Source organism: Natator depressus, chromosome 17 (genome assembly GCF_965152275.1).
Source record: "Natator depressus isolate rNatDep1 chromosome 17, rNatDep2.hap1, whole genome shotgun sequence".
Lineage (NCBI taxonomy): Eukaryota > Metazoa > Chordata > Testudines > Cheloniidae > Natator > Natator depressus.
The window spans coordinates 23,634,489-23,654,080 of NC_134250.1; the positions used below are offsets into that span (position 1 = coordinate 23,634,489).

The 19,592-nt window shown below is 45.9% G+C and overlaps 1 protein-coding gene across 3 annotated transcripts in view; it reads right to left on the reverse strand.

Moving 5' to 3' along the window:
• Positions 1 to 19,592, reverse strand: part of MTMR4 (myotubularin related protein 4) — a 137,499-nt gene that overhangs the window by 97,315 nt on the left and 20,592 nt on the right. The gene's annotated exons all lie outside the window — the stretch shown is intronic.

The following is a 19,592-nucleotide window of genomic DNA, read 5'->3' on the forward strand; positions in this document are numbered from 1 at the left end:
CAGAGACAGGTCTAACACGCTCCAATGGCTGGAAGTTATACTGGAGATAAGATGTAAATTTTTAACAGTGAGGAGAATTAACCATAGGGACTATAGGTGGATTCTCTATCACTGGCAATTTTTAAATCAAGATTGGATTTTTTTTTTTTTTTTTTTTTAAAGAAATGTTATAGCCCAAAAGGAACTGTTGGGGACATTCTCTGCCCTGTGTTATGCAGGGGGTCAAACCAGATGATTACAGTGGTTCTTTTTGGCCTTGGAATTTATAAATCTATTAATCTAATTTACAGGCCAGGCCAGACACGTGACTGTTGCACACCAGGTGGCATCAAGGATGGACTCCTTGTTCAGCTTTGCTTTTTAGAATCATAGAAGATTAGGGTTGGAAGAGACCTCAGGAGGTCTTTTTGACTAACTCCTACTGTTCTAGTCATTAGAAACTGGCTTGGGAATAGAGTCTGCTGCCTATTACATGCTCTGTAACAGTGCCAAGCTTGCTGTCAGTGCAGTACAAATTACAGTATAGTCATGGCTTGGCAGTCACTATGTCCTCTCAATCACAAGCAAGTCAGAGAGCTAAGGTTCTTGCACAGACTTGAAGGAGACTCCTGCTCACTTCTACAGAGTAAGAAGGAAGCTCCAGCAACAGGCCACTCATGCAGTCAGACAGTATACACTGCCATATGCTGCTACAGATTCTGAATATGCAATACAACCCCTTGGTGCCATCACTCTGCTCTCCCATCACCACCAGGCTCTCTACTAGGGATTTACCCCATTTAACTCACCATCAAATCAGCAGCCATGGAAACGCCAGAGGATAACAGGAGTTCAAAACAGAGAGCAGCTTTAGAGTTACCAGCTTTGCAGGATTCTAGCCCTTCTGGCTGAGATTTGAACTGAGCTGGAACAGTGAAGAGCAGGAGTGGGCAAACTTTTTGGCCTAAGGGCCACATCTGGGTGGGGAAATTGCATGCAGGGCCACGAATGTAGGGCTGGGGCACAGGGCTGGGGTGCGGGAAGGAGTGCAGGGTGTGGGAACGGGTGCGGTGTGCGGGAAGGGGCTCAGGGCAAGGGATTGGGGTGCAGGAGGGGTCTCAGGGCAGAGGGCTGGGGTGCAGGAGGGGTGCGGCAGGAGCTTAGGGGGCTCAGGGCAGGGGGCTGGGGTGCGGGCTCCGGCCCAGCGCCGCTTACCTCAAGCGTCTCCAGCGTGGCAGTGGTGCACAGCGGGGCTATGGCAGGCTCCCTGCCTGCCCTGGCCCTGCGCCGCTCTCGGAAGTGGCCAGCATGACCGGCAGTGGCTCCTGGCGGTGGGGTGGGGTGGGCCAGGCCAGGTGGCTCCGCCATGCGCTGCCCTCGCCTGTGGGTACCACCTCCGGAGCTCCCATTGGCCACGGTTCCCCATTCCTGGCCAATGGGAGCTGTGGGGGGCAGTGCCTGCAGGTGAAGGCAGCACACTGAGCCCTCTGCGCCGCCCCCCCCATCCTTGGGGCCACAGGGACATGATGCCAGACGTGGCAAGGGAGCCTGCCTTAGTCCCGCTGCGCCGCAGGGCTGGCAATCCGACGGGCCAGATTGAAAGCTTTGACAGGCTGGATCTGGCCTGCAGGCCATAGTTTTCCCTCCCCTGGTCCATAAAATCATAGAACATCAGGGTTGGAAAGGACCTCAGGAGGTCATCTAGTCCAACCCCCTGCTCAAAGCAGGACCAATCCCCAACTAAATCATCCCAGCCAAGGCTTTGTCAAGCCTGACCTCGAAAACTTCTAAGAAGATTCCACCACCTCCCAAGGTAACCCATTCCAGTGCTTCACCACCCTCCTAGTGAAAAAGTTTTTCCTAACATCCAACCTAAACCTTCCCCACTGCAACTTGAGACCATTACTCCTTGTTCTGTCATCTGCTACCACTGAGAACAGTCTAGATCCATCCTCTTTGGAACCACCTCTCAGGTAGTTGAAAGCAGCTATCAAATCCCCCCTCATTCTTCTCTTCCGCAGACTAAACAATCCCAGTTCCCTCAGCCTCTCCTCATAAGTCATGTGTTCCAGTCCCCTAATCATTTTTGTTGCCCTCTGCTGGACTCTTTCCAATTTTTCCCACATCCATCTTGTAGTGTGGGGCCCAACGCTGGACATAGTACTCCAGGTGAGGCCTCACCAATGCCGAATAGAGGGAAATGATCACGTCCCTCAATCTGCTGGCAATGCCCCTACTTATACAGCCCAAAATGCCATTTGCCTTCTTGGCAACAAGTGCACAACGTTGACTCATATCCAGTTTCTCGTCCACTGTCACCCCTGTGTCCTTTTCTGCAGAACTACAGCCTAGCCACTCGGTCCCTAGTCTGTAGCGGTGCATGGGATTCTTCCGTCCTAAGTGCAGGACACTTTGCACTTGTCCTTGTTGAACCTCATCAGATTTCTTTTGGCACAATCCTTCAATTTCTCTAGGTTACTCTGCACCCTATCCCTATCATCCATCGTATCTACCTCTCCCCCCAGCTTAGTGTCGTTTGTGAACTTGCTGAGGGTGCAATTAATCCCATCATCCAGATCATTGATAAAGATGTTGAACAAAAACAGCTCCAAGACCGACGCCTGGGGCATTCTACTTGATACCAGCTGCCAACTAGACATCAAGCTGTTGATCACTGCCCATTGAGCCCGACAATCTAGCCAGCTTTCTATCCACCTTATAGTCCATTCATCCAATCCATACTTTATAACTTGCTGGCAAGAGTACTGTGGGAGACCGTATCAAAAGCTTTGCTAAAGTCAAGAGATATCACATCCACCACTTTCCCCATAGCCACAGAGCCAGTTATCTCATCATAGAAGGCAATCAGGTTGGTCAGGCAAGATTTGCCCTTATTGAATCCATGTTGACTGTTCCTGATCACCTTCCTCTCCTCCAAGTGCTTCAGAATGGATTCCTTGGGGACTTGCTCCATGATTTTTCCAGGGACTGAGGTGAAGCTGACTGGTCTGTAGTTTCCCAGGTTCTCTTTCTTCCCTTTTTTAAACATGGACACTATATTTGCCTTTTTCCAGTCGTCTGGGACCTCCCCCGATCGCCCTGAGTTTTCAAAGATAATGGCCAGTGACTCTGCAATCACATCCGCCAACTCCTTTAGCACCCTCTGATGCAGTGCATCTGGCCCCATGGACTTGTGCTTGTCCAGCTTTTCTAAATAGTCCTGAACCACTTCTTTCTTCAGAGGGCTGGTGACCTCCTCCCCATGCTGTGCTGCCCAGTGCAGCAGTCTGGGAGCTGACCTTGTTCATGAAGACAAAGGCAAAAAAACAAAAACCCATTGAGTACATTAGCTTTTTCCACATCCTCTATCACTAGGTTGCCTCTCCCATTCAGTAAGGGGCTCACACTTTCCCTGGCCACCTTCTTGTTAACATACCTGTAGAAACCCTTCTTAACATCCCTTGCTAGTTGCAACTCCAATTGTGATTTGGCTTTCCTGATTTCACTCCTGCATGCCTGAGCAATATTTTTATACTCCTCCCTAGTCAGCTGTCCAAGTTTCCACTTCTTGTAAGCTTCCTTTTTGTGTTTAAGATCTGCAAGGATTTCACTGTTAAGCCAAGCTCGTCGCGGGCCATATTTACTATTCTTTCTACACATCAGGATGGTTTGTTCCTGCAATCTCAATAAGGATTCTTTAAAATGCAGCCAGCTCTCCTGGACTCCTTTCCCCCTCATGTTATTCTCCCAGGGGATCCTGGCCATCAGTTCTCTGAGGGAGTCAAAGTCTGCTTTTCTGAAGTCCAGGGTCCAGAGCCACAGAAACCAAGGACAGATGCTGGATGTTTGAAAAGCAGGGAAAGGGTCCTCACATCAGGCTCACCCAACAGCCAAAACTTCCATCCTCTGGTAAAAAAAAGGCCTAGCCATTCAGACTGCCCGCTCCTTGAGGGAGGAACTGCATATATCTGGTATAGCACTAAGCCATCATCATCTGCACCTCAACAGGAAGACATGAAAGTGTCCAGGACAATAAAAAGCGATATCATGGATTTAGGTCTACTTGGTTTCTGGAGGAAGAATACCCCTTGCAAAGAACTTGCTTTCTCAGCCAGGCACTCTTGATACTTGATTTCTAGACAATCCCAGGTCTCCAGAGAGCTCTACCCATGAAACGTTTCTAACCCTGTACTGACAAGCACTGATATCCACTTTTCAGACTTACAGAAACTAAGAGGCAGATCCTCTTGGCACTGTAATAATTTACTTACACAGTAGCCTTGGGTGTAAACACTCATGATTTATTATGAGTCTTGCAATATTTGGTGTTTTAATACAAATCCCGGCTCTTGACTTCCCGTGATGATGTGAGAATCGCAAGTTTTATTAAGTAGTACTGGTCCTTGTGGTTGCAGTAAAAAAAGCCTAAAAATGTGACCTGAGTGCACCCTAAAGGTCCAGAAACCAGAAGGTAAAGAAAAAAAACCTAAAAACAAAAAAAAAATAGTTTTTAAAATGTAATGATTTTTAGGGCCTGACTCATAAATTTTGGCTGGTAATACTGTGTAAAGCAGCGATACTGGATTCTTGGAAAAAATGTCTGTAAAACAAAAACAGTGGTGCAGTATCAGACCAGATTTTATGAGATTCTGTTAAGGTAATGTTGCATGGAAAGTTAATCCAACTTGTCTGAAAGAAAAATGACATCTCTACAATTTGTTCTGTGCTATAGCGTTCCTTAAACATTACTAGGTTTGGCTAACCTCAGAGAGGTACAGACTGAAAGCTGTTTGGGGCAGGGACCATCTTTTTGTTGTGTTTGTCACAGGGGTGCTGGAACAATTTTGTATAGTGGGGGTGCTGAGAGCCACTGAACCAAAACCTATGTTTCATGGAAACCACTTCAAGCCAGGGGGTGCGGGAGCACCCCCAGCACCCTTAGTTTCAGCACCTATGGTTTCTGGAGTGCCTAGCACAACAGGGCCCTAGTCGATGACTGGAGCTCTGGTGCTACCACAAGTACAAAGGAATCTTAAATGAACAAATTCACTCAAAAATTTCTAAGAGCTATTTTTCTTTTGCAGCAACAAAGTGAACACATTGTTAGTTAATGGTGTAAATGTGCACAAAATGTGCAATTAATGCATGGCAGAAAGTACCCAAAGACCCCCAGAAGAGTTTTTACATATGATGGGTGGGTGTATATGTATTTTACATATACAGATAGTTTTTTAAAAGGAGATTTTAACTTCTTAACTTTGTGTTAGTCTGACATGCCAAGTCCTGAAAAATATAATGGCTTTCATGGCCAAAGTTAATATACCCAGATGTACTGATGAGGAAAGAGGTTCTGGAGTCACCTACTCCATTCTCTGAAATGCTGAAACTGAAATCAAACAACCACAATTAATCCAGTGAGTAAGTCACAAATTTTTATAAAATCTTTGAACCCTGGCTTCCCTTATTACTATGGAGGTTCTAAGGAGGAGACTACATTACTCCCTGACACTACAGCGGTACAGTCACACCAGCGTTAGCCAAGTTGACACAGCTGACCGTTCCGATGGCTACACCTGGAAACTGGTTTTGGGATCAACCTCTCAGGATAGGAACAGGCACGATGTGATAAATCACAAGCCTTGGTACTGTTCTCTTGCTCTGTGACTTCACAAAAGACACACTTTTCATGGCATCACACTGTTGTCATTGCTGTCCATGCTAGCCACTGACCCAGACTGTAATGGATAACAGCCACATTAGAGTCTGAGAATTTATCCTAGTGTTCTTCTCTAACCCTAACCAATTCTTGAAGAAAGCTCTGGGTATAAGGGGAACCTGTTAAGACACTCAGGTCACCCCCATTTCTGTATCTGAACCTCCAAGCCAGTTTTAACTAGCATCTGTTTGGAACGATTTCCATTGCTGTCTCCGCACACAGGTTTAATTTAATTAATAAACTCACTACTAATTTTATCTGAGCAAGGAAGGGGATTCAGATGAGCTTAAATTTGTTGCCTAAATGTTTTGAACGTTGTGGATTTTCTTTGCCAGATCTAAAAGTGTACTATCATGCTGCCCCTTAAAAAACAGGATCCTGCTACAGCAAGGTTACATCAAAAGTCCATACAAATTGTTTCTGAAAGAACACACACTCAGACAGAAAAAGTAAAAAGAAAAAATAAAGTCTCTACAAGTGGATCATGTGCCCTATAGTGATCCCAAAACATTACTAGGTTTGGCTAACCTAAGAAGGGCATAGATTGTAAGCTAAAGACAGCAGGGACTATCTTTTTGTTCTGTGTTTTTACAGCGCCTTAGAAATCAGCCTGTTGTGGAGTGGAAACAGAATAAGTTTGGTCGATGCAGACCAGCAAGCAAGTTTGTATCAAGTGCCTGCTCCCTATCCACACCAGTGGTGTGACATAGGTTTAACCAGGATGGATGTGTGCCAAAGTTAATGCTATAGGTAATCCATCCTCTTCATACTCGTCTGGTCTAATTCACATGTTGTCCTTTTTAACTTGGGTGATGGGAACAGAGGTGGAGTTTAATTTTTTTTTTTTTTAATATGCTTGGCTGTTTTTGTAATAAAGACAAAAATCCATGTCTCTCCTAGAGCTAACACACCAATGAAACATGCCAGATCTTCTTTTGTTGTCAGATGAGGAGCTTCCTTACTCCGCCTGAAGTTAAAGTTACAAGTTTGACAGAGTTCTCTCTCTCTCTGAGCAAACCCTCTTTTAGAAACGAACCTCAGAATAGTGCAATTTCTCCATCTTCTTTGTCTGATAAAGAAAACTTTATGATTAAATGGGAAAAGAAACTGTCACACCTTCTCCAATCAGAGGCACTGATCTTCAGGGCTGAAATCCCAGGGCTCCTGAAGTTAATGTACTTTTCATCAACTTCAACAGGACAAGGATTTCTCCTTAAATCTTTTATACAGTTTATTTCATTTTAACACATTCATTAAGGCTTAACATAAGATAATGACACCACGTACTAGTACTAGTGAAAATAAGTAAGATGCAAGTTACATCTCTGACAGATATTAGAGTCACTTCATTCAATAGGACACCCTGCTTTACAAACTCTGTTACCTCAGCACTGATCACTTCTTCTGTGTTACGCTGGGGCGGAAAAGATAATTGTCTTTTTAGTACCAAGTACTTTGGAGTCTTGTATCTTGGGTATTTGAACTCTGAGGAACATAACAGATAATCAGATGCTCGTTCAGTTTTTGGGCCAGCTGCTCGATCAGTTATTTGAAGGAGAGGGTAAAATCTCCACTCTCCTTTGTTGTCCGAATGGGTTCAACAGGCCTGGAACCTTGCATCTCTGTACAAGACAAGGAAGGCACACTCTGATAAGGGATACAAACTCATAGCATGCACTGTACTTCTGCAGATTCCTTTAGCAAAAAGGTGAAGATAGTGAAATTTAATCCTCTACTCTCCTTTCTGCTTATTTTATTTCCATTTTTCTCCACTTCCTCCTGTCTCTCTCGTTATGTCTCTTCCTCTTCTCTAAATTCTGTGTTAGATTTAACAAATATGAAGTTCTGATCTAATTAAACAGACAAAAACCTTCTGCTGTATTTCACGTCTGACTTAGCAATGCAGGCCAGAACCCTGTGCGGTGTATTTGTAATGGGACTGACTTTGGGATCTGTGGATTGGATCATTTTATAACATTAAAAATATATTTAAAAATTAACCACCCTCCAGCCAGCTCCTACCATTCACCCTCCTCGCCCAGGAAACAGCCACACCCAGGATCACGCTTCAATGCTTTGCTCTTTCTGTATTCAGGGGCCTCTGAGATTACAGGCTAGAGCAGTGGTTTTCACACTGGGATACACAAGCTTTTGTCAGGGGTATGCGAGAAAAATCCTGTAATGCCAGACAACACATTTTATTTAGTAAGACTTGGAAATCTAACCACAGGTATATTATGACCCTATCTCAGATGGGGGTACATGGCAGACTACATTATTTGGAAAGGGGTACGTAGCCTAAAAAGTTTGAAAACCACTGGACTAGAGCAAGAAGAGGGTCGTGCTGGGTAGCATTTCGGGGGCAGGCAGGTGGGGAGGAAGCTTCCAACCCTTAAGCAGGGAGCAAAGTTGGCATCCCTATAACTTACACCTTCTGTTTTTAAAGGAAGATGAGGAACTGGAGAAAGAGGATGAAGGGGGGGAAAAAACAGGGAACTGAGAGGGTGAGAAAACTGCTCATCCTCTCAGTTCCCTGTTTTTTGTTTTACTGGTGCCAACAGTCAACCTAGAGGAGAGGGAAAGAGTGATGGAAGAAGCAGCCTAAGGGGTCTGGTTGCCTTGCTGGTGTCCTAACAGCAAAGGGTAGGGGACAGAGGTCATTTGCATGCTGGCACATGTCTGTCTTTGGAAGCTAGTGCCTCTGGGTCCTTGTGTTCGGGTTGTGCTGCATTCTGGATAATATGGTGCTCCCCTCAGCAGCTGCCTGCCGATTTCCCTTCATAGTCCTCAAGTCACCCTTGTAACATGCACAGTCCCATGTAAGTTGGGAGCCTCTGTCTCTCTGAGCAGTGAGACTGCCCTCTATTGTCAATGGGACAACAATCCTCCCAAGGGAGGACTAGGACAAGTACCAACTCTTCAGACAAAGGAGCAGATTAAATTCAACTCAGCGCACAACCCCTCAGCATTTATTCACTCATTTATCCCCAATGACTGCAGGAAATCTCAGGAGTGCTCGCTCCCAATTCCAAACACCAGGTCCCTGTGCTCCCAAACACACCCTGCACTCTGTCCCCTCAGCCACGCAATCAGCGATCCTCCCTCCCATAACACTCAACCCTACAACTTGCTGACCAGCCTTCCTCTCTCTTCTACAGCAGAGAGTTATCAACATAACTCCTTCTCTGGAGCTCACCCTGACATCCAGCTGGTCACAAGGGTACCTGCATCGTCCATCGAGATTTATGGAATATATCAACCAATCCAGTTCGAATTCCCACCTGCTTCCTCCCAGTGACCCAGTGCACACCATCTGCCTCCATGCATTCTCACCCCAATGCTGGACACTGCGAACATCAGTTCAAATTAGTCACTAATGTCCAGGTGCCGACCAAGAATGAAGATGCCACAAATGGCTGGGCTGACTTCACCTGTAGGACTGGAGCTTGCTGGAGTGAAGCTGTCACAGTGAGCAACTGCTGCTTCAGGAACTCTGCTTCCACCTCGCCCTAAGGAACCGCCGGGGCTCACACTCGATAGAGGCTCTGTTGGGACGTGCAGTTTGGGAACTGCCAGGGCACAGGGAAACACTGGGGCTTTCCACTAGACCCAATCCAGAATTTCTGCCTCCAACTCCTATGATTCTCCTATCAGAGCAAAGCAGTCAGAACGGCTGCATTACCACTTCCCTTGTCAGAGGGATTCCATCCAGAAGAAAAGCACCTCCAGTGGCAGAGGGAAAGTTTCTCTCTGGCTAGGCTCTTCAATGACCGCCATTGCAACGATGGTGCATAACAAAAGGTGCAAAACCCCCAGAAAACAGGGACTTCACAGCTTAACAGATACTTCTGCTTTCGGGGCCAAGGGACTTTCCCTTCCCATGGGTGGCAACGAGCTGTTTTCGGCCTTGTCTACACTCCATACATTGCAGGTCCACGTGAGTTATTTTGCCTTACAGTGCCTGGCCTCCACACAATGTTTTTGTCGGGAACCATCTGGTGTTTTAACCCCACTTTGGAAGTGGGTTCACTGAGCTGTGGGATGAGTTTACCCGCAGCAGAGTAGATGTGGATGCATCCCCATCCTGAATCCACTTGCCAAGTCCTCTTACTGCTATCCCTTGCTGCTTAGCTGGCTACTGGAGGTATCCTGTCTGTTTACCTCTGTGCCCTGTACTACTGCTCTGGAGCTATCCTGACCAAATGTCACCTCCCCATCCCACTGAAATGCTGGCAGGCAGACTGGTTCTAACTTTTGAGATTCCAGCTTTTGTGGAGTTCACACATCCCTGTCATCCTCTTGACTACTGAGCAGTCCAGTCTCGTTCTTCACCCTGGTACCATACTGAGATCCAGGACTTCACTGCCCTCTGGGAAGAGGGACATGATCAGGCGTATCTGAATGGCAATCACTTAGCTCAGGGGTACAAGCTGCTATCGTAACAAATGCAGGCTAGGTGGCATGTCCAGGACAGCCTCTAGTACCATGGTAAGGCAAAGGCACTCTGGCTGGAGTACAGACCTGGTAAATACTATAGAAAGTCTGGGAGAGCCAGAACATCCTGCTCGTACTGTGAGGAGCTGGACTGTGTGTTTGTGGGCTCCCTGATTGATCCTCCAGACTAGGATCTTGTCAACTCTTGATCCCTGGGGCAGAGACAATCGCAGAGATCCAGAACCCTCCAATCACAGCCAGAGAATCAACCCGAACCACGTGCAGAGACCCAAACTGTGGCAGGGACCAAGTCCAGTAAATATGAAATGACATATTACATCAGAACTGAATGGGGAAAGAGGTAAGCAACTTAGTTCTGGGCACCATGAAGGCACTACCATATTGGTCTACCTTCTCTCTGCCTCCTGGGCTTTTAATCATAGAATATCAGAGTTGGAAGGGACCTCAGGAGGTCATCTAGTCCAACCCCCTGCTCAAAGCAGGACCAATCCCCAACTAAATCATTCCAGCCAGGGCTTTGTCAAGCCACTGCCTCATACCCCTGCTACCCAAACTGACAGCCATGCCAGACACTGTAAATTCTATTCCTTTATTTCTATAAATATGCAAACATAAAAACACCACTTAAGCTTGCTGTATACTGCTGAACTCCCTCCTACCGAGGCACTTGCTAGTCTTCACCCACCCCATTGACCCCACCATCCCCATGCAAAATGGCAGTACTGCATGGACTAACCTGAAGAAAGGCACTTTTATTGCTGCAGAATATACAGAAAAGTATAAAAATCATGTTTCTGGCTCCTAGTTTCACTAATGTCCTCAACTTAGCACAACCATGAGTTGTTATGCATTAAATCACTCAAATCATGCTACAGCCATTTCCCAAAAGAAAACTATTTTAAGGAACTTAAAGGAATTCATCCCTCTGAATTACTGCAGAATTCTATTAATTTGGCAGTACACTTTCTGCTGATCTGTGAGTTAAAAAGGAGAACTTTCTGCACAAGCAGTGCTCTAATTCAGCAGAGAGCTGGGCAGCGCTGAGCGCTGTGGTTCCCCTTACACTCCTGCATCAGCTCTGTGGGAACCATCCTGCCAAAAAGCAGCAGGGCACAACTTGCCCATTGGCCCAATGCCTTTTTGAACAGAAGGAACACACCTCAGGGTAATAGCCTCCATTGCAATGGCAGCCTGCAGAGGTGCCCGTAAAATTACTAGCCTGCATCTACTGCACCCTCTTTAGGTAGCTGCCAGTCATGCTGACAAATGCCAAAACACACACACACTCTTACAAGTGACACCTAGATTTGAGGTCTGAGCAAAATGCATCCCCCACTCTATGCCCATGAGCAGCTATATTGTTTTGTAGTGGCCTCCCAACCTGCCCCCATCCATTAGCAAGGCCCTTCCCCTTGATCTCAAATAGGTTGTGCAAAACAAAGCACAGGGTGGATAAAAATCTACTGGGGAGGGGGGGGGAAGATAGATTTTTTTTTTTAATTTAAATTGGATTTTTTTTATTTTGCTCTTTAAGTTATAATACATTTTTCTTTCTAAAGATAAGCTATTTTGAGAAAAACACAAACAAAATAAAGTCTAATTTAAATTAAAAAATAATCCTTTGTTTAAAAAAATCACATAGCTGTAAATGTGAAACATTTTGATTAGAGAAGTTTGTGTGTCCAAAACACTTATAGGTGCTTTAATAAAAATACTTTTACATGCTGTTTTGTGTTTTAATTAAATGCCAATTACCATCTTAATGCAGCTTGACCCAAGTCATGAGCAAAAAGTTAATTATCTAGTAAATAAGCAATATCATTCACCACTTTCTAACATACTAAAAATGTATGATTAATAAGGATCTGAAAATATTAAGCTACATAATTGCTTAAACATACATATATCATTATAGTGTACCCCCCAGACACCAAAAAGATGTACCAAATCTAGCATAAAGGCCTTATTTAGTTGTAAATCAACATGTTTTAATGGTTACATCATCAACCAATGAGAACAAACCTCTCTTTAGAAAATAACTGAAGTCCAAATGAAAAAATTGATTAAAATTTGTGACTAACTGATTTCAATCAACCCAGCCTGACACAGCAAGCATCTATCCTAAGACAAAGATGCTCCTCATCAGCCTCAGTCCCAGGATCCTCCATCTACCTTTCAGCCTTCCAAATGCACATTCCACTTTCATTCTACACCTACTCAGGGAATGGTTAAACAGTTCCTTTCTCCCTCCAAGTGTCCAGTAAAAGTCTTCATAAGCCAGGGCAGCAGAAGGTAAGCTGAATGACTGATGGATGGTGATACCAACAATGTCCATCAATACCACTGGTGCAGAAGTTCCATTTGTCATTGCAAAAAAACAGTCCAGGCTTTATAAAGATCCTAGTATCATGAACCTTTCCAAACCAGCCCGCATAAATAAGGCTATGATTTAGTCATGGGTATTTTTAATAAAAGTCATGGACAGGTCATGGGCAATAAACAAAAATTCATAGCCTGTGACCTGACCATGATTTATACCGCTGACTAAATTTTGCAGGGGAGGGAGGGACGCACTGCTGGGGGGCACCTCTGGGACCAGCAGCACCAGGTACCGGGGGCCGCTGAGCAGCAGCTGCTCTGGCCATACCAGGACCAGCTGCTTAGGCAGTCTCTGGCACCAGCCACAGCGGCCGCTGCTCAGGTGCTCCCCGGGGCCAGTTGCCTCAGCAGCTGACTGCAGAGCCACTCCAGCAGTGGCCAGTGGGGCTGACCCCAGGGCCGCATAAGCAGAAGTCCCGGAAAGTCATGGAATCTGTGACTTCCGCAACCTCTGTGACAGACACGGAGCCCTACCCATAAATATTGGTGAACTTTCCATGGTGATAAACCAGGCCTTGCAGCACCATGGAGAAATATCCTTTCCTGTTGAACTCCAAGGCCTGGGGCCAGAGGTAAAAAATAGGCAGGTGGCCCCAATTTGGGAACTGTATCTGTGCAGACCTGTTAATAACCGCCTGTGCAGTGCCCAGTCTTGTGACCTGGGGGTCAGAGTTTAGGACAGAAGGGACCACTAGATCATCTAGTCTGACCCTGTAGGCGAACACCCCCACCCACCACCCACACCGTGAACCCAACAACCAAAATAAGAGCAGAGTATTACCACTCACAGGAGACTGAACTAGTATTATGTGCCACAGGCAAAGCATAGACAGGACTGAGGCATACCATCGCTGGAGCCTCCCCTAATGGCAGGGAAACGACTGAGTGAAATATACCCAGATAATCCTGCCAAGTGACCCACACCAACAAGCTGCAGACGAAGGTAAAAAATCCCTAAGGTCACTGTCAATCTGACCTGGGAAAATTCCTTCCCAACCCCACATAAGGTGATCAGTTAGACCCTGAGCCCATAATCAAGCCCAGGCAGCAGAGCCTTCTTGATAGTAGCACACATTTCCATGACAAAAGCCCCACCAGTTGATCTACCAACATCAAACTGGTTAGTTACTGATCAGTAACAATCATGGGTGATAAGCTTCCAGATGGCAATAGCCTCATGCTTCTCCACGCTGTGGGCAGCTCTCATATAGGTGTTCTGCTGTGGTAGTTCCAGGAAGAGCTCTGCACAGATCACTGGGAAAGTGGCTTTTGACATCTTGATATTCTGCCACCACGGCTGGTCATCCCAGTCTGCAGCACTGTCCTTTCCTACCAGCCAGTGCCAGTGGACTAAGCCCAAAAGTGGCGCTCCATGGAGTCAAGCTGCTGCAAGAAAAGACTGAGATAGTTCCACTTGATTTCGGCATCCACCTTCTCAGATGCCCTTATCACTCTGGTTCTAAATTCGCGCAGTGACTTCAGACATGCTTGCAGCAGCCTGTTTATATTCATCACCATGAGGATTGAAACAATCGCAAATATTTCCTCCATGCTGCCTGACAATGCTTTGAAAATGGCACTGGCTTGCAAACCCCAGACGGAGGATGGAATGAAAGAAGAAGAATCATGGAAATTATTTAACCTCAAGTCCCAGAATTCCATTGTCTTCTGGTAGGTGTCCCACAATGCGCAGCACAAAAGTGCACATAACAGAACACACACAGCACAACAGCTGAGCAATGCACCATGGGCTGTCTGACCAGAATGCTGAGCACTTGTTTCAAAACCTCACAGTGCTGTCTGGCTACAATGATACCAGACTAAAGTATCTCAGTTGTGGGATACGGTAGTGCACTGCTCTCACAACACTTGTTGCAGTTCACTAAATGTGGATACACAACCCCCCCGGCATGTTTCCAGAGTAGATGTGCCCTTATTCTATAGAGCTAATCCCTGCAGATGAAAAAGCACAGAGCGTCCCAGTAAGGTTAGACAACTCGGCATGCCTTCACCTTCAGCTAAGAAGCTGCTCTTGCCCACCCCTACAGCTAACTGACTGAGCTTGAGAGGGTTAAGTTCTTGTCTACATGGTGTGTTAAGCTGCACCTGAGGGTTGTAAATTCTAGTCCGCACCAGCAACTCTCACACAGTAACTGGCCCTTGGGGACCCTGCTGGTGCACACTAGAAGTTCGCTAGTGCACATTAACGTAATCCCAGAACTACATTAAAGCACACTAAGGAATTTATAGTGCATGTCAGCAAGGTCCACACAGGCCACTTAGTGCGTGACAGTCACTGGTGCACAGTAATGCAGTGCAGACAAGCTCTAACACTCAATCTGCTGCCTTTTCTCCATTTGTCATTAATGCAGTAACTTTTAAATGCTACATCAGATCAATTCCAAAGTTTCAGGAAATGTTCTAGGCACCAATGGACAGAATGCTAGTGATTTTGGTGAAAGTCGGCAAATCGGAAGGGAGACAAGGGAGACCCATGGAGCTTCCAGCATTTCATCAGGAGAGCCAACAGCTTCATCTGGGTTTTTAAGTATCTACAGAACAAAGATCCAGTAGATAGCAGCCGTTTTCCAGCATAACAACACCCCCAGCTCAGCTCTGCCCATAGTCCCAATACAGTTTAAAATGGGGGGGGGGGGGCGCACAGCTTACAGAGACTCTGGCATGTCTGCTCAGTGGGGAAAGGGAGCAGGAGCGGGGGCAATGAGGGACCACAGAGTCCCTGGCATGGGGAGAGGACAATGGGGCAATGGTATAGAGGGAGGAGGGCATGGGAAACATAGAATCCTTTGCATTCACATAGCCCCTGGCAAGCAGAGGGAAGGAGCACTCTGGTATAGGAGACAGGGAAATGGGGGAGCACAGAGATGCTGGGATGGGAGGTGGGCTTGCAGGGAGTCCCTGAAATATAGAGGAATGGAGGGCACTTGTGGGGGAGAATGAAAAGATGCAGGGAGCCCCCTGGTGAGCGCAGGGAGCTTGCCAAAGAAGTCTGTGACACCCTAGTTTGAATAATGATCGTATCCCAGTTATTTAAGAGCTCTAGATAGCGAATACCTTCTCTGCACAACCCTCCCCTAGAGCACAGGGACTTCAGCGCTAGTGGCAGAGAAGCATACAGCACTTCCATTTTCTCTCGTTCCCCACTCCCTTGTCAGGGGAAAAAGGAAGAAAAAGACCCTCTAGAAGCACAGTGCTGAGACACTGGTGAACGACGCCTCTGGGAAAGGCACTGCTTACTGAGCTCCCACATCTCTGCTTGCAGACAGGTGTCCTCAGGCTGAGGGTACATCTACACTGCAAAAAAAATGCAGCAGCGAGTCTCAGAGCCCAGGTCAACTGACTCAGGCTCGCGCTATGGGGTTAAAAATAGTAATGTAGACATTTCCGCTGGGACTGGAGCCTGGGATCCGAGACCCTTGCTGGGTTTCAGAGCCTAGGCGCTAGCCAACGTGGGAACGTCTACACTGCTATTTTTAGCCCCACAGCACACATCAGTTTACCCAGGCTCTGGGAATTGCTGCTGCTGGGTTTTGTTTTGTTTTTTCCAGTGCAGACATACCCTAAGAGAAACCTAGATTTGCAAGGGAGGATCTGCTTGTATAAGCACAGGATTTGAAAAGCCTCAGCAGGGCAGACTCAACCCTTCCTCCTTCTCTGGTATGGACCACAAATCCCATGTAGTTTCCTTGGTACTGGTAAGATGAGACTTTAAAAACCACAGTCCCACCCACTCTGCATGAACATAAACCCCCATAACCGCTGGGTGCAAGAGAAGGATTTGCCCATGAGTCCTTGGTCGAATTGTCTCTTCCTGGCATGAGCGTGCAGAGATGTCGTGCATTGGCAGCTACTCTCCAACCCACAAGTGGCTGCCTTTGTCTGGGAGTGGATGTGTCATTACACAAAGTAAAACTATTTCCCCATGATTATTTCCTCCCCTCTCCCCCTCCACAGTTCCTGTCATAAATATAAAGGGAAGGGTAAACCCCTTTAAAATCCCTCCTGGCCAGAGGAAATCTCCTCTCACCTGTAAAGGGTTAAGAAGCTAAAGGTAACCTCGCTGGCACCTGACCAAAATGACCAATGAGGAGACAAGATACTTTCAAAAGCTGGGAGGAGGGAGAGAAACAAAGGGTATGTGTGTCTGTCTATATTTTGTCTTTGCCGGGGATAGACCAGGAATGAAGCCTTAGAACTTTTAGTAAGTAATCTAGCTAGGTACGTGTTAGATTATGATTTCTTTAAATGGCTGAGAAAAGAATTGTGCTGAATAGAATAACTATTTCTGTCTGTGTATCTTTTTTGTAACTTAAGGTTTTTGCCTAGAGGGGTTCTCTATGTTTTGAATCTAATTACCCTGTAAGGTATCTCCCATCCTGACTTTACAGGGGGGATTTTTTTTTTTTATTTCTATTTACTTCTATTTCTATTAAAAGTTTTTTTGTAAGAAAACTGAATGCTTTTTCATTGTTCTCAGATCCAAGGGTTTGGGTCTGTGGTCACCTATGCAAACTGGTGAGGCTTTTTATCCAACATTTCCCTGGAAAGGGGGGGTGCAAGTGTTGGGAGGATTGTTCATTGTTCTTAAGATCCAAGGGTCTGGGTCTGTAGTCACCTAGGCAAATTGGTGAGGCTTTTTACCAAACCTTGTCCAGGAAGTGGGGTGCAAGGTTTTGGGAAGTATTTTGGGGGGAAAGACGTGTCCAAACAGCTCTTCCCCAGTAACCAGTATTTGTTTGGTGGTGGTAGCGGCCAATCCAAGGACAAAAGGGTGGAATATTTTGTACCTTGGGGAAGTTTTGACCTAAGCTGGTAAAGATAAGCTTAGGAGGTTTTTCATGCAGGTCCCCACATCTGTACCCTAGAGTTCAGAGTGGGGGAGGAACCTTGACAGTTCCTCACACGTTCTTGTCAACTGCTGGAAATGGCCCACCTTGATTATCACTACAGAAGGTTTTTTCCTCTCCTGCTGGTAATAGCTCACCTTACCTGATCACTCTCGTTACAGTGTGTATGGTAACACCCACTGTTTCATGCTCTCTGTGTATATAAAATCTCCCCACTGTATTTTCCACTACATGCATCTGATGAAGTGAGCTGTAGCTCATGAAAGCTTATGCTCAAATAAACTGGTTAGTCTCTAAGGTGCCACAAGTACTCCTTTTCTTTTTGTGTATTACACTAATTACACTGGTGCTCTGCTATAGCGGGACAAGGCATTCAGTAGGAAGGGAGCATCTAAAACAGACTTCCTACACCTGTGGGAGAGTACCCTGAACCCCAGCTCTCAATGCACACAGCTCTCCCATGTCTCAGGGCATTTATCGTGCCCCCTCAACACACAGCCTCCTCCCCAGGATAGAAGCAGTGCCCTAATGCATCCCACACACTACCAAAGGGGCAGAGTCGATGACTCTAACATACAGGCCTGCATCCTATAGGTGCACAAACAACTTCCCAGGTCTGTAGCCACCATGCCCAAGTGGAGAGCGGTGGGAAGGCTGAGAGTTCCCCCAGAACAGTTTGAAATGCCAGGCTCAGAAGCCTGTCTTTTATAAAAACTTACAACATTTCAGAGCAAAAAATTTACATCAAAAAATGTAAGTGTCCCAAGGGCACTGATGTGGGAGTGTGTGTGGAGGCCCTGCTCCAGTACCACATGCACACTGAGCCCAGCCCAGCCACCATGCCCCCAGGTGCCTGGCATCTCCTAGCAGATGCAGATGAAAGATTCCCAAATAGCAAGATATCCACAGAGCCTTGCCTCGTCCACCATGTGCCTGTGCTGCAAACAAGACAGTAGCTTCCGTCTTTTTTATATATATTTATTTTTTAATTCTATCCAGCTTTGTCACACACACACTCACATATGCAGTGCCACCACTGCACAGACAGCACTAGTCACACACACAGCCAGAGCATTAGGAGAGAGAGAGTGTGTGTGTATATGTACATATACACACACATGCGCGCCTCTCTCTCTCACACACACACACACACACACACACACACACACACCCCCACCCCTGAGCACCGGGAAAAAGTTATTAAAACAACAATAAGGCTTTTAAAAGCATTTTTAGGAAACCTCTGCCAAACTTTCCATCACTCCCAGTTAGAGAGCAGAGTGGTGCTGAAAAGGTCCAACACTTTTAAAAGATAATGATAGCAAAAGCATTAAGTCACTGAATCATTTTTGCTTAAACTGTCCAAACACAAAACAAAAGTAAGACTAACAAAGCCCCAAATCCTTGGCCAGACAACAGGCCTGAAAATTTTCAGCTCAAAAAGAGAAAGACTGACAACTGAACAAGAGCTTTAAAATGGAATGCTTAGGGTACTTTAACTGCAGCTGTCACTAAGTACTCCGATAACAATGAGTGAGTAATAGGTATACGTCAGTATTGCTAGACTGACCAAGACAATTTCATCTTAGAATGCAGAAATGTACGCGCTCAAAAGGGAATTATGATTCTACTTCTGACTGAGCCAATTGCTCTCTACTATCTCCCAACTCACTTAACACCAGAGAACTGTGTGATTTGGAGCTTCTGATCAACTGTTTCACTCAGAGCTTGGATGCTTTTGGGGTAAAAAGGCTTAGAAGAGACTTCTCAGACCCATCTTCATACCCAAAAAAAGGCATTAAGATGTAGTTAAGGTTGATGAGTATTCCATCATTTAAAGAAGATGCACAAGGAAACTATCAGAGTTAAAAAAAAAAATCCAAAGTTTGGAAATGACTTAAGGGTGTATAGATCATAGTAAGAGATAATTACTTACCTTGTAACTCTGGTAGGGTTCTCACTGCATAGCATAGGACTGGCACAATTCCCCTACCTTGGAAGTTTGTTTGTTTTATTTTAACACAGAGGACAGCAGGAGCAGGGTAGAGTGTAAGCCAGGCCTGCAGTAGTGATCCGTGCCACACCTGATGAAAACAAACACTGCCCTCCAAACATCCCAAACAGTTCCTCAGTCCCATGGGAGGAGATGTTCCCAGCAAGAAGAGTTAATTCTAGAGAATCAGAACCGTGTTTTG